The 15,742-nt window shown below is 45.8% G+C and overlaps 1 protein-coding gene and 1 long non-coding RNA gene across 3 annotated transcripts in view; one reads left to right on the top strand and one right to left on the bottom strand.

The window, feature by feature from the left end:
- Positions 1-11,643, bottom strand: part of GTF2H1 (general transcription factor IIH subunit 1) — a 1,239,907-nt gene extending 1,228,264 nt beyond the window's left edge. The window contains exon 1 of one of the 2 annotated variants that reach the window (XM_069623786.1): positions 11,412-11,643. The gene's annotated coding sequence lies outside the window, so the exon portion shown is untranslated. Of the gene's footprint in view, positions 1-11,386 lie in introns of both variants that reach the window. The other variant, XM_069623785.1, reaches the window with a different exon arrangement.
- Positions 11,644-11,716: 73 nt separating this feature from the next.
- Positions 11,717-15,742, top strand: part of LOC138503788 (uncharacterized) — a 110,089-nt gene continuing 106,063 nt past the window's right edge. Inside the window, exon 1 of the long non-coding RNA XR_011279706.1 lies at positions 11,717-11,857. This is a non-coding gene — a long non-coding RNA (uncharacterized lncRNA). The remainder of the gene's footprint in view (positions 11,858-15,742) is intronic.

Below are 15,742 nucleotides of genomic sequence, written 5' to 3'. Positions count from 1 at the left end.
CACATAATATACACACAAATTATAAAAACTGTCAAAGTATGCATGGTCAAGTTTATATCCATTCAATCTTGCAGTCAATGGGGCTCATTACAATAAATAGTCAGCAGAGTCTTTGCTCAAGGGTGACGAGTGATTGTCATTACACCAATCACTGGTGTTCTAGCCTCTCAAATCTTCGAGACTACAATGAAAACATCCAAGACATAACATAAGCGCAAGCGCTGTTCAAAAACAAACAACTGAAAGTTACATTGTAATTGAAATAGAAACTGAACAAAACCTGTCCCTGTCAGAATCCAGACGGGTATTTAACTTTATGTAGTGCTTCATACGTACATAGTTCGTCCAACAACTAGGCACTGTGATTATTATACATCAGTCAATACTCAGTTTACCGACCTCTGAAGGATGTTAGCCAATAAGAAAGATCAGCAGTTTGAGCACTCGATGCTGCGATCTGTAGGTTGCAGGTTCGAATCCTGGCAAGGCCAACTCAGGCTTTCATCCTTTCAATGTTGATAAAGGAGTACCAACTTCGGTTTGGTGATGACTGTGATAAAAATGTTCCATGTACAGAGGTTTGCCAAAAGCACCATATAAATAACAATTTGACCATGAGATTAGGTATAGAATTTAACATGGAGTCTTTGCCTCTCTGCATTGTTATTTCAGAACATTGGCATACCCTTAGGTAGTAATAGCTCCAAGAAATGAGGACATCATCAAAAGACAATTCTGCCATCGAACCTCAAAAACAAACAATACCATTCAGGTGTGCTTTACTATGTAAATGAAAAGGTTTTTGTGTTTTCAATATATACAGGAGAGATCAAATGGCCAGACCATAGAGAAATAATGAAAGGTGTATTCTGTCACAATGCAGAAAGCTGCCACATAGTTTAGGTTAGTTAGTTCATTTATATAGCGCGGCCAAACCCTCAGGTAACTGGGCGCATTGGGCTTGAAGCAAAACATAGGTTACAGAAAGGTTGCACATGCAAGATGCATAGAAGGGCAATACAGTGGGTAGCATAAGGACTGGGTTACAATGTGGTCCATGTCGTGATACAGGCTGAGGGTTACAGTGGATGTACAGAATTCAGTATAGATAAGCATGCAGGTATCATATTCCTACTGAGTAGTGAGCCAAGTTTTCACCATAGCTCTAAATGACCAGAATGACTTCTCAGACCCGATTGTCGTGGGGAGCGTGTTCCAACACTTCGCTGCTTGCACTGGGAAGCTAGATTTCCACCCCTCCCCCCAGCTGTTTTCCAATTGAATTTGGGAATGTTCAGTTGGTGCTTGTAAGGTGTTCTGGTGGGTCTAGAGGTGCTATGCCTGGAGAATTTGACCGATAAGTACCTGGGGGCAGTCAGTGAAAGGCATTTGTGTGTGATGAAGAGCGATCTTAGTTTAATTCTGTCACGGATGGGGAGCCAATGGACTTCCTTGCTGATGGTAGAAATGTGAGCCTTACAAAGGTTAAGTGCGCATCTAAGGGCATTGTGTCAAGATCCATGCCTCTGACCCCCTCAGGTATAACAGCCCCCTGGCAGCAGTGGGGCTAAAGCCCTTCACACCGGCCCCAAGGGCCTTAGAACTCCATCAGAAACATACATGGAGTCAGTCCTGGTGCCTTTGGCGCCCAGGCTCATTATCAGGAATAAAGCAATACCAGTTTTGGACCTTAATCCAACATGGAGGCCTATTACACAGCTCAGTTCTTTAGAACCAAGCCATGCGATCTAGTGTTTTGGGTGTGGCTGGGCCTGGAACTACTTTACCTAGGCTATTTAAACCACACTCAAACAGCAGAACATGCTTCGCCTTAGTATGGACTCCTGCAGCGTAATGCTGATCGTGTCCAGCTCCTGCTCATCTGCTTTTCCGGTGGCACGATCCTGAAGCCCTAGATCTGGATTCCATTAATAACCTGGAAGAACAAGAACAGCATTAGCGAACAAGAACACTTACCTGTGAAGTAACCGGCCTTGAATCCATCCTGCGCTTCGCTTACCTCGCCCATCTCCGGAGTTCGCCGCAACCTGCAAAGGTAAAGAAACAAGGACAGCATTAATAACAATTCTTACCCGGGCAAGCAGCGAGTGCTGGCAGCACCCTGCGCTTCTCTAACCTCGCCCATCTCCGGGTTTCACTGCAACCTGCAAGGGAGAAGGAACAGGTCAGCATTAACAAAGCACTTACCTGGGCAAGCATTGCTTCGATCGCTCATTACTCCGGAACATCACCGCAGGCTGTACAAAGAGGAGAAGAGAACACAGGTTAGCAATTAACACCAATAATCAGCGCAGTGCTCCACGCATCAATAAATCACTGTGGTCTTCACCATCAGCGCAGCAACTTCGAGATCGCAACCATCCCTGTGAAAACAAAAAGAGACATTGTTAGGGAACAGCGTAGTGGAGCAAGACGCCGAGAAGACAGAGTAAATGGGGGGAAAGAAAGACAGAATAAAGACGGAAAAGACATAACTCACCTGGAAAACAGCAAGCAGAGTCGGAGTCACAGCCGATCTGGACCCGACATAAGGGCACACAGACCAGTGAAGCAACTAGGTCCACGGAACGCCCGCACCAACCATGCGCCCCTGTACAGAGACGCAAGACGGAGAGTTCAACGCACAAAAACCTAAGGTGAGAAATAACCCCAAGGGAGGGGATTTGGACCAGAGGGAGGTGGGAGTCCACCCATCACAGAACCAGTATCTTAACCATCCATTCTCCTGTTATAGGCGCTACCCAACGTCTGGCACATAACCAAGCAGAGAGGGGTCCGGGATAGCGCTTAGACCTCCATCCAGTATCGTGTGGCTCCCTGTGGATACAGGTAAGCATAACAATTGTTATGTAAGACTTGGAGTTTACTCGAATTGCTATTGGTGGTGCCCAAGAAAAGTGTATTACAATAGTTTAGTCTGGATAATATCAGAGCTCTAGACAATGTTGGGCAGCTTGTGGTCGAGAGAAATGGTCTACAGGCATTAATGAGTTTATTTGTATAGGCCGTAGATAAGACGGTAGCATTTATTTGTTTGAGCGATAGTGTGGAGTCAAGATACACGCCCAACGTTTTGACTTCTTTTGAGACTTTTATGATATTGCCGTCAATAGTGAATGATTGGTACCTAGTGTCCAGTTTGTGGAGGCGGGCCTGGGAACCTACGATGAGAAGTTCCGTCTTGTCATCGTTCAAGCAGAGGCTGTGGGTGGCCATCCATGCTTGAATTTCAAGGTAGATTTCATTACGTTTTGCAACATCTCTCTCATAGCACCCAGCGAGTGTAATGAGGACCTGGGTGTCGTCTGCGTAACTGGTATATGTGACACCCAGTTCATCAAGTCGGTCAAAGGAGGAGCTTGCTGAAGATGATGTAAAGCTTAGGTGAGATACAGGAACCTTGGGGTACTCCACATTGGATTGGGACAGGGTCAGCTGCTGCTGAAGGAGCAAACACCCTAGTCAACCTATCAGACAGGAAGGACCGAATCCAATTTAAGACCCTAGTCAACCTATCAGATAGGAAGGACCAAATCCAATTGGTGGCTTTCTGCGAGAATGCGGCAGCCGATGAGAGGTGATGGGTGAGAATTTGGTGGTCAACTAAGTCGAAGGCTGCAAATAGATCCAACAAGAGCAAGATGGCCAAATTGCCCTCGGCTTCATCTATTTGGATTCATCCATACAGTTTTTGCACACTTCTGATGGATGTGTCCCCACATTTTACACTTGCAAAGGAGAAAGGTCATTTTTACTCTCTTGAAATCACATTTACTCTCAAAGTTTAAAAATAGGGAGTAAAATACTCTCAACTCAAAATCATATCTGGAGCACTGGGTACAAGGAACCCTAAATACAACAGTGCGTGGAAAGAGGGTGAGAGAGCATAAACCTAACGGAACATTAAGTGAAACATTATCAAGACACTATAACAAGGAGAATAGAGTCTGGGACCCCGACAGGAGAAGGGCATATCACGTAACCAGAATACCCAATCTCTTCGCGACAGTACAGTTCTTGTGAACCAGCATCAAACAATATATCTGCGGATGTATGCTTTGATTATTTTCAATCAATGTATTCACTGGGGCCGCTTTTTGTGAGAGATGAGGTGAAGCAGTCTTTTGGGGGTACTGGGGGATGCACAAGTATTTCTTGCACCCCACCAAGGTTATAGTTGAACAAATCACATTCATGGAAGAAAAGCAGGCCATCTCTGAACAGCATGGTTGCAGGGCCCCAACCCGGATTTTGTTCCCGCTGACTTGTTCAGAAGTGAACCTGCAATCTGATTTCCTTTTCTCACAAAAATGTCCAATTGTGATTTCACCACTAATATCCCACCCCACAGTTGGAAGGCAGCAGTAATCATCCCTATCTACATGAAAGGGGGTAGGGATCAGCTGTCTAACTACAGGCCTCTCTCTCGCCGATTGATTCTTTGGCAAAAATATATTCAAGGGTGATCCTCCATCGAATGAAGGATTGGGTGGACAATAAAAAGGTATGTTGTTGCACATCCAGGCAGATTTAGACCAGGGTTTACCACAATAGACCAGGCGATGAGGTTGGATCGCATACTCCAAACATCTGTTTTTGAGATCCCAATGTATGTACCTGTTATTCATAGACCTCAAAACGGCCTTTGACACTGTCCCAAGGGATCTTTTATAGCTTGTGCTGGAGGAACTGGGCTTCTACCCCCCTAAAACACCCAGGTCTTGGCAAGGCTATTAAACACATTCTAGCAATAGTGCAAGGACTAGTTGGGGGTGGGCGGAGTAACAGTATAGTACCAGCGTTTCAGGCTGCAGCAAGAGACGCTCCTAACCTGGGAAGTCATGAATGGAGTCTTCTCTCGTTTGCAGATGACATGGTTCTGATGTCCAAAACACTGACAGGACTCCAAAACCAGCTGGATGTCTTTGAAGAATTGTGTTCTGCAAAAGGTCTCTGCATTAATTATTATAAAAATAAGACTATGCAGTGTGCCCAGGCAGGGCGTAAGTCTCGACCGGGGGTGAGGTTTTATTTTAACAGTCAGACATTAGAGGCAGTGGAGTCTTTCAATTATTTGTGGCTGATTCTCACCAAAAATTGCAATTGAGAGATCAGATTGAAAAGTACATTAAACCATTTGAGGCAGAGTGGGTAATTTCAAGCACTGCACTTCCATCTCGAGCGAGAAGCTCTTTCAAAACTGATCAAGATTTACAGGGTTCAGGTAATCCCTGCGGTTATTTATGGAGCTGAAATATGGAGCCATGCAATGGTACTTCTATACAGATAGCCGAAAATCGATTTTTGAAAAATTTACTAGGCTTACCCCCAAGTGCATCTTCCACGCCGGTGGCATGTTAATTCAGGGTTATTGAGACAAAATACGCCAATATGCTCCAACCAGTGTTATTTTGGTTAAGAGTATGGAATTCTGAAACATTAACACTTTATAGGCAGGGAAGTACTCGACACTTAAAGGTGCCAGGCAGCTCCCATGGTTTAGACACGCAAGAAATATGGTAACCAAAATGGGGCTTGGGACATGTGGAAGAATTCCACAAAGTTTGGAGTTGGGTATAAATATAGCATTGGGTAACGATTCACTGAATGGGCATGGAATGTGATGATCGATACTTGTTTAGCAGGTTTTAAAAAAAAAAAAAGCAAGGCTCTAGCTGGCGTCTATAAAAGGATTATTGGGGCTTGGAAGCATATTTGGACTATCAATTGGGTCCCACTTCTAAAACCCTGTATACTAAGTTTCGTTTGTGCATTCTTCCACTCGCCCATTTTACTGCTAAATGGAGAAAGGGGCGAACATCACCCAATAGCTCATTTTGTTTTGATATGGTTGAAGATGGAGTGCGCCTTTTTTGTATTTGCCCATTTCACCAAGCAGAGAGGTCCCAATAGCTTAGGCTAATATGGGCCCAATCAAATTTATTATCCATTATCACGGCTCTTTATACATTAAAATGTTGTGCCCCAAGTGCAACTGTAATGGCTGTGTCTGCATTTTTTATAATAGCAAAAAGTGACACATTGTTGTGTTTTTTCAGAAAATGCCAATAAAATGATGTACAAAGAAGCCTGTGTTTTTTTTCTTTTAAGAGATAAGAACAAAAGGTTTGCAGTTCTTGAAAGCTTGGCAAATGGCGATTTCAGAACAGGTTGAGTGGAAAGATTTTTTGTTTCATAAGTGTACCTCCAGTTTTGTAGGAGGTAGGCGACTTTTCCCCCTTTTTTATTTTTTTTTTCAATAGGACATGCTTGCACGGAATGGAAGAGGAGGGTAGGAAAGCTCAATGGGAACACAGAACGGCATACATTTCTGAAAAGTAGATTAAATTACAAATTCAGGAAGGTGTCATTTGCGCTGGTCAGGCAACAACTATGTACCCATAATTCCAACAGTTTGGCAAATACTCAGAAAACTAAAAGTACGTGCTGGACATGTTTGAACTAGTAAGGTAATGGCCTCCATGAATATTGAGAAAAAGCAATGCACCACTACATTCCCCCCCGCCCCGCCGACTCTTCTAGTTAGGGAATCACACGTTTGTAATAAGGTTTCACAAAACAAGCAATATCATGAGCCAAAAACTAAGCCATGGTAGACAGTATTTTTATGCTGACGGCCTAAAGTGATGTACCTGGCATTTGAAAATAAGGAAAACCAATGTGGTGAAGAATGACAAGCATGCATTTTTGAAAGAGCACAGAGGGACCTTTTGAAAGATGGGTGACTTGCGCAGCAGGTCAGAAAAGAGTACGGTGTCTAAGGCAGAGACTAAATGTAGGGCACATTTCAGAAATGATAGGGCTGTGTCATAAACCGCAGCAGAAAAATGTATGGAAACGTTATCACAACCAAGAGAAAACACCACATGCCCTACCTTCCCGCAGGTGTCCTGATGAAAACGGTATATCATGTGTAGGTGCACTGACCTGGGCGTAAAGGGTACACTGAACGCCCTTGGGAAAACGGGATTTGGCCTTCTGGACAACCCACAGATTTGGGCCTGGTGTGTAGCAGCCACCAAGGAAGATAGGGAACACGCATTTCTGAAAAGACGACACTGACGGGAATCCAATAAGGTCTCACTTGCGCGTTTCGCGTCACAATTTGTTACCCAGAATGCCCAGCAAAGTCCAAAATGTAGGTGGGAGGGCACAATTGCGACCGGGAAATGAACGAAACATGCAGGCAACATCACATGTCTCACTTCCCCACGTTCAAACAGATGTCCTGATGAAAACCAGACCTCACTTGCATGGGTGCGTTTATCTGGACAGAAAAGAAAAAAAAAAAAAAGAAAAAAGGGGTGACTGCCCCCCGCTCCACCACAGCAGCGGTCATGGGGTGACCAACAGGGTCCCCATCCCTCCCTGTAATGAAAATCTCTAATGCGACCCGCCCAGAGTTCTAGGACGGCCAGGGGTGCTGCCTCCGGCATTGGGCGCCCGTCACCATGTGGGTCGACCATCCCCAAGCCCAGCGGAGGCCTCAGGGAGCCCCAGCAGGCTCCCCATCCATCCCCAGAGGAGAAAGCTGCAATGCAGCCCAGCCAGTGCTCTAGGGCGGCCGGAGGTGATGCCTCTCACCTTGGGCATCTGGCTCGGACATGGGTCGACCACCCCCCCAGCCAAGCGGCAGTCATGGGCCAACCCAGCAGGGTCCCTGCCCATCCCTGGAGGAAAAAGCTGTAACGTGTCCTGGACAGAGATCCAGGACAGCTGGGGGTACTGCGACGGGCAAAACAGACCACCCCGACCCCCCTTCCAAACTCCAAAATTCCCTAGTGACTTAGTGCTCCTTACTGCTGCCCACAGTTTGCAAAATGGGACCAGACACTCAATTTTGCCCCCCCTCTCCCAGAAGGCAGAACGGATCTGCCCCTCCATGGGGGGGGATTCCAGAGGGAGCTGGCCCTACAGTCATAGGGCCAGCCCCCTGACGCCCCCCCAAGTGTGCCTCAGGCAAAATTGCCCCAAGTTGTTTTGCCTTCTTTGGGGACAAATGGGTGCAAAACAGCAGCAATTTATAGAAAGCAGAATAAATCCTCACTAATTGCAGACCAAAAAGGCTCAATTTTGCGGTCCTCACCCACGTGGTACAGCCAGGCCGAACAATGGCCATTTACCCATAGTAAGAAGGGGAGCAGTTCCCCGCGAAGCAGACACAAAATGGCACAAACAGTGTTTTACAACGTTGCAACCCTGAAGGCACTCTCGAAGGAAAAGTGGTAATACTGACTGCAACATTGGGGACACAGTCTTTGTTGTCAACTTAAGAAGATAAACTGAGCGCTGAGAACAGAGCGCTGAGAACAGAGCGCTGAGAACAGAGCGCTGAGAACAGAGCTGGGTCCTAGGCCTGGGGAGAACAGCTCCAGCCAATCACAGAACACAAATCCAGCAGTGGGAGGCAGAGGGCAAGGGCCAATGGTAATCCTGCGACCCTGCAACAACGTAATAGATAGTTTTTGGGGAAGGGTCAGGCAAGCCACTTGACATGCAAGGGCCAGTGAAATAGCATCTATATGTGCCAGCCATAGGTGATACCACCCCAATCACCCAATCAGGCGGGCTCTTAGGTTTTTGGGGGAAGAGCCCTCATTAGGGATGTCAGAATGGCACAAAACTCCCAATATGGGCTCAGGAGCAGTGATTATCAGAGAATTCTTTCCTGTATGATCCCGGTCTGTTATGGAAAATAAAGGACAGTTCTAACTTGCCCTTGCCCGAGTCCTCTGTTTGAATGTCGGGGAAGGGTTTGTGGGTACCTTGAACGGTGAGCATGTAGTGTGAACCCTGGTCCTCTCTAGCATATCTATACACTGTGCTGGCTGCCGACTATTTGTGTGCCCTTTATCCCACTGGGTGATCAGCAAAGGGGTCTGGCTTATTCTGATGAACAGCTGGAAAGCAAACGCATGACACTACTCGCATGCGTGTTTCAGTGCGGATTTGGTAGGGAGCAAGACCTTCCGTTGGGCAAAAAAGCAACTGATCGTGTGGCATTAAATGCAGCTGTAGAGGATTGTGGGGCATTAAGCACGATAGTTGGATACAAGTGAGTGGAGAAGTGAAAAACAGCAAGTGAAATCCTACCATCATCTCCCCTGAAAAGCCCCCCCCCCCCCAATGCATGCACAAATCCAGATTCTTTGTTGCCCCAGGATGTGGATTGCAGGGAGTTCAGAAAAAAAACCTTAGTGAGTATTCTAACACAATCATGCCTCTTGCTTATCCTCACCTGTGTGCGTTAGCACCAGCAGTAATGCATTATTGCGGTCCTAACATTCCAGTCAATGAGTACTTGTGCATCTACTAGATCTTGAAAGGAGCCCTATTTAGTTTAAAGAGCTGCAGACAGGTTTCTGTATCCAGGCGCTGTTGTACACCTATTTAAACAGAGGCCAGGCTTTAAACATGGCTTTTCACTCAGTGCCTATCCTATATAGTCAGAAGATGTTCAAAGGTCACATTAGTGCTTAGCGATAAAGTGTTATCGACATTCACTCTGGAAAAATAACCTATTGTGACATGGCACAGCATAGAATGTTGTAGAAGGAGAACAAAAACGTGCCTTGATATTGTAGCAAAACAAGACAACATTGCATAGAGTTCAGGTATTATCTGGATTCACTTTGTGGGGCTCCTTAACTTTGATTTTGTTTTGCTGGCTTCCCTAGCTTTTTAGTTTTCATTTTGTGGCCAGAGGGACATCTCCAGAAGTGTCACTGCAATCCTTTGTGTGATGTGCTGCCTTAGTAGCCTGTATGGGTCTCATATGGTCCACTAGCAAGTTTCAGCAGCGGTGATGTGGGATAAGTAAAGCCCTAACCCAGGGTTCGAAATTAAGATTGGATAAGTAGGAGTTAAAAGTGGCTCCTGGGTTCCCTCATTAACCAGGAGCTACCACTGGGTAACGAAGAGCGAGTATACAGCATTCCCCAAACCTAACTTCCACATAAAATGCAAATAATTTTGTCCATTATTTATTAACCTTAAAGCTTTAAAAGTTGTAAGTGTCCTAATTTGTTTGGGCTACTAGGTGGTGCTGAAAGCGCTACCTTTAAAGCCGAAACTATTATCATTAACCTAAGAGCTTTAAATATGGGCTTTGAATGAGGGTCTGTAATGCTTTTTCAAAGGAGATATATTTAAGGAGGCATACACAGTTGTAATCCCCAGCCAATGTAATCCCTATGGCTAATCCCACCCATATCGGAATTCTTTGAGCTCTTCCATGGATGCAGCCATCTTGTGGGGAGGAATTTCTATGTTGCGCTATTAGGCGGCGCACCACCTATAAGCCAAATCTATGGCATTAGAGTACAGATAGGGAGAAATGACAAAGGACACAAAGCTTGTAGGTGTTTGCTTATGTACCCACCCAGATTTGCCATGATAATCCTTATGTTTATGTTAAAGGATATTTGTACTGTACGCTATCACCACCGGAGTGGTCCCCTGGCGCTATGGCAGATCTGAAAAGGAAAGGGGCTGGGGGTTGAGTTAGTGGGAACGAGCGGGATAAGTGCAAGAGAGCAGTGATGTGCTGTTGGCAGCTTCAGTTCAGTGAACACTGTTCGCTGAGCTTGGGGGTGCTTTCCAGTCAGTAGCCATTGTGTGCCGTTATGCAAAGCTATGTGTGGTTTGTTTTGTTGTTGGCCATTCCCATCTGGTTCCTGCCCAAAACACCTCCTCCTGGAAACTTTGAGCTCACTTTAATCAAGCCTTACCATCAAACTTTGCAAAGTGCCTGCCAGTGTTTCTTCTGACAGTTAATGGCTTAACTGAAGCTGTAAACGTGCTACTGATGTAATAAAATTGTTTTAGCCAGGTCTGCCTTTTGGCCACTTGATTTTTAAGCACTATGCGTGTTGTTCAAAGAAATCCTTTTGAAAACAAGCATTGACAAAACCAACAGTTTGGCATATGTACAAGTATTGCATTTGCTAGGTGCTGCTATTAGATGAGCAGGTAATCGCACCATTTTGCACCTGCTATCATCAATGGCCAGTTAATACCACTACTGCAGTTCCTGGCAAGTGTCCTTCCCATGCCTACACAAAAGCCCAAACAGTTGGGATTACGATGCTTGTTTTTCTAGGGAGCTAGGGCATTTTAACGTAAAAGAGAAAGAACGGTATATAAAGCGCTTCTTGGGGTGCGTTCACTGCACCTGCATTGGACCCTTTGACCATATTTGATGGATCAGGGGCAGAGTCTTTCAGGATGTTTAGTGGGGATTCGCACGTTTTGTCTTGCCTTTGTACAAAGGTTCAGGAAACTCTCACCCAGCCACATGCAGCCAGCCTGCAGATGTAATAAACGCATAATGCACAGAACTCACGGCGAGATCGGCTGCCGACACTCACTTCCCGTCACCCTCCTGGCGGCTTCCCATATGGGTAAGAAAGCTCCGTGGACAAACCACCAACTTGTCTGTACCGGCTTCCACGGAATCCTCTGCTGCACGTTACGTACTAGGAGCGCCCCGATAGGGTGAAGATCCACTCAAGCTCACATATGGCAGTCCAGCGAAACAGAAAAGGGACTGAGGGCGAGCGGCTCTTTTTCCGGCATTGGGATTAGGGGAAACTGAAGTGTCTAGTTTCCATCCGAGAAAAGGACCACAACAAAGCCCCGCCCACTCTTCTTCACGTGACTTCGGCACGTTCGGACGTGTCTAGGTGGTCATGAGACTCATGTTGTCACCCCCCCTGTCATCTTTGCACCAGCGGGAAGTCAAGTTGTGAGATAGCTTCGTTGCAGCGAGCTGATGAGCACGTGCTCCTCACTTACCAAGCGAATTTGGTTCACAGTAAGTCTTAGAACTATAGCATAGTGATCGTTATTTTAGTGGAGATAAGGGCTGCTGGGGAAGGGGTGTATTTTGGGGATGATTGCTATTTTAGTGGAGTGGGGCGATAAGGCCTACCTAGAGAGTGGGTATTTCTCTGTATTTTGGTAAATGTACTATGTTTGTTATGTGCATCCGTTCCCCCAGGGATATTCATTATACCAGTTAATAATAAGTCGGATAGTTATTTTGGGGATTGTTTTCTCCTGCAGGGTTGCGATTTGGAGCATTCGTCCTGTGCAGAGGGACACATTTGGGTAGTGAAGCATGGCAGACTGGTTGTGCTCCATTATAAAGAAGCAGTTTGTTATGTACACATTCTATTTACCCCTTTGTAATGTGTAGCAGAGGGGGCTATTCTTCTTTTTTTTTTTTTTTGAAGTGACACATTTAGGTATTTGTGCTGTGTACAGAGCCGGGAAAGTGTGGGATTTGTTGTCTTGCACAGTGAGGTGTATTTGACCTGGGGGACAGGTATACTTTACAGAGTAGGGGATTTGCTTGATGCAGAGAGTGGAATTCGATTTCCCTGCCCTGAGGGGGTATTTAGAGATTTGCCCTGTACAGCAGAAGGGTGGGATGTTATCTGTCCTGTGCACAGGGCCATGTGTCTGCATATATTTGTTCTGTTCCTGTGCAGAATGGTGGGTTTTCCCTTTGTGAGATGGAGGTGCAAGGATGGGCGGATTTCTTATAGTTTTATTGAGAGAGCGGAATTGGTGTAAACCATGTTACATTTTGGGTTTGGGATCTGTGTAGAGCAGAATGATGCGTTGGTGTGTCCTCATGTTTATTTATAGATGGTTCCAAATACACAGGAGCTCATGTTAATTGAAAGTGTAATTTTGCGGTAGGGAGCCGTTATGTGTTCACATTCACGCAGCCAGCTCGACGCTGCCACAAGTGGGAAAGGTGGCATACACGTGTGTACACCACCTTTAGTCCTGCACTTTTGCACTTCACTGTGCAAAGTGAGTAAATTCTGGGCAGCTTTACTTTTAGTTGCGAGTATATCAGGCAGGATTCACTTGTACTTGTACCCGCTGCCTGCCATGCAAGCATGACAGGCGGGTATAGATAGATCCCTATGTTGTCCCCCTGCTTTATGCTGCTGAATAAAGCTGACAACACCATAGGGATCACCAGCATTTGCACCGGCATGAAAGTGTATGCCGGCGCAAATGCTGCATCATTTGTATGGCGGAGAGAAAGGGGGGTGCCGGAAATGCAAGTCTCTTTGTGCCTCTCCTCGCCGCCATACAAATGATTGATGATTTTGTCCTGACCAGGCTCAGTTTGATTGGCGCGTAGGTTTGTTTTGTTTGTTTGTTATATTTATCTATATAGCGCTCCGGATCCAGGAGTAAAAGGGCACTTTACAAGGACAAGTTACAGAAATACAATATATGACAGTTTTGCAATTAACAATTATGGGGGTAATATACAGTATATACAACAATGATAGTAGGAGCAGGGGCTTCAACATTTGTGAGGTATGTACAATATATGCAGTTAGTACTGTGCTTAGTCTATCTTGGGGTTGGTTTTATCCAGTAGCCAGCTAATGACAAATTTCCTGAATAGTTGGAAGGATTTGGTCCATTTGATGTTCAACGGCAGGGTGTTTCAAAGTTAAGGGGCAAGGTCCGTGAAACTCTAGCCGCCGTCTCTTTTGGGGGTAAATCTGGGCACAGTGAGGCAAAGAGTGTTGGAGGATCTAGTAATTCTGGTGCTCGGCTTTAAAGTGAGTTTGTTAGTGAGATAGCGGGGGGCTAAGTGGTTTAGGGCTTTGTAGGTGAGGCAGAGGGTTTTTAAGTCCATTTTTGTTGAATGGATAACCATTTGTAAGAGGTTCTTATGTGGGAGATGTGCTCTCACCTAGGGATGTTTTATGCTGCTCGCAGCGCATTATTTTGGAGGACCTGAAGTTTATTGATTATAGCTCAGTTAGCGCCTAGGTAGAGACGATTGCAGTAGTAAAGCTTCGATTGTATGAGAGCCCTGGCTAGTGTGAGGTAGCTGTTCGTGGATAGGAAAGGTCTGCAGGCCCTCATTAGTTTTCCCGTACAGGCGGTGGCTTTTCACAACTGGGATGATGTTACCATCGATGATGAAATTGGAGTAGTCAGGGCTGAGTTTTAGAAGGTTGTTGGGAGATCCGACTAGGAGGAGCTCAGTCTTCTCATCATTCAGGCAGAGGCCGTGTGTGGCCATCCATGCCTGAATGATAGAGAAGATTTTGTTGATCCTAGTGGTGTCGACATTGTAGTTTCCAGTGATGGTGAGAAGTATCTGGGTGTCATCTGCGTAGTTGGTGTAGGTGACACCCAGATGGTCCATTTTATCAAAGAGAGGCTTTTTAAAGATGTTATAGAGGTTAGGGGAGACACAAGATCCTTGTGGGACACCACAGGTAATGGGGATGGGGTCTGCTGCGGCCGTGGATGAGAAGACCCTCATTGGTTCTATTGGCTAGGAAGGATTGTATCCACATGACAGCGGCGGGGGAAAAGTGGGCAGGAGATGAGAGGTGGTTGCAGAGTATTTTGTGGTCAACCAGGTCGAAGGCTGCTGAGAGGTCTAGAAGGAGTAGGATGGCTGCTTTCCCTTTGTCCTTGATATCATCAATCTGACTTTTGAGGTCAACAAGGGCAGTTTCTGTTCCATGTTGAGGTCGAAAGCCAGATTGACGCAGGCCTAGCAATTGATTGGACTCTAAGTACTCTTGAATTTGCAAGTAGGCCACTCTGTCCAGGATTTTTAAGAGGAAAGGGACCGTGGTGATAGGCCTGTAGTTGGTGGGGATGGCGGGGTCAAGGGATTGTTTTTTTAAAAGTGGGAGAACCCATGATTGTTTCAAGTTATTAGGTACCGAATTAGATGAGAAGGATAGGTTTATAAGTTTGGCGATGAAGGGGGATAGGTCCCTCGCAGCATCTTTGATGATCTGGGCGGGGCAGCTGTCCCCTTTGCAATTAGAGGGTTTGAGGGATGCTATGATTTTTTGGACTTCGGGTATAGTGACCATTTTGAACGTGAAGCCGGATGTAGTAATGGTGGGGGTGGAAGAGTTAGCGGTGGCGTTACCGTTGGATAGTTGAAATCGTTTGGCCTCGATTTTGGATTGAAGCCCAGTAATTTTGTTGTCCAAGGCATTTTGGATGCTGTTGCACCATGGCTTGTCTTTCACGCAAGTGTCGGTCGGTGGGTTGGGATTTTCTAACTCCTTTTTGGCAGAGGATTGTGCATTGTTTATTCTAACATTATGGGCTTCCTTTTTGGTGCGGATTATCTCTTTCTTATAGTTAGAGGAGGTGGTCATGAGATTGGTTTTGTTTTCCGCTGAGGGGGTTGTTTTCCATAGGGTTTCCATTTTAGATTTCTCTTTTCTGAGTAATTTGAGTTCAGGTGTGTACCAAGATGGGCTCTTGGTTTACTTTTGCGTAGTTTTAGTGGGGCAACGGCTTCAATGGCATTAGTCATGGCGTCGTTGTAGGTATTAACTAGAAGGTTGAGGTCAGCAGTGGCTGGGAGCATGTTTAGGTGAGGGAGAACCAGTGGTGTCAGGGTCTCTGCCGTAATATTACGCTTGTTTCTAGTCGGGCAGGCTGGTGCGTGGGGGCACTGCTTGGGGTTAGGGTTATTAATGTTAATGTTGAATGGTATGAGGGAGTGGTCAGCCCATACCATATGTGTCGGATAACTACTTTCAGGTTTAGAAAAAGTCCTCCAAAAGGGGCAAATTCTTCTCCAAAGAAGGGAAGCTAGAGAATCTTTCTTCCACAGCGTGTACCAGAACGTTTTTTAATTTATCCTGTGCCTTATGGTCTGCTATGTGAATTGGGG

The sequence above is a fragment of the Ambystoma mexicanum genome, chromosome 11 (genome assembly GCF_040938575.1).
Source record: "Ambystoma mexicanum isolate Mex_15411 chromosome 11, UKY_AmexF1_1, whole genome shotgun sequence".
Taxonomy (NCBI): Eukaryota; Metazoa; Chordata; class Amphibia; order Caudata; family Ambystomatidae; genus Ambystoma; species Ambystoma mexicanum.
This window is presented reverse-complemented; position numbering and strand designations above follow the sequence as displayed.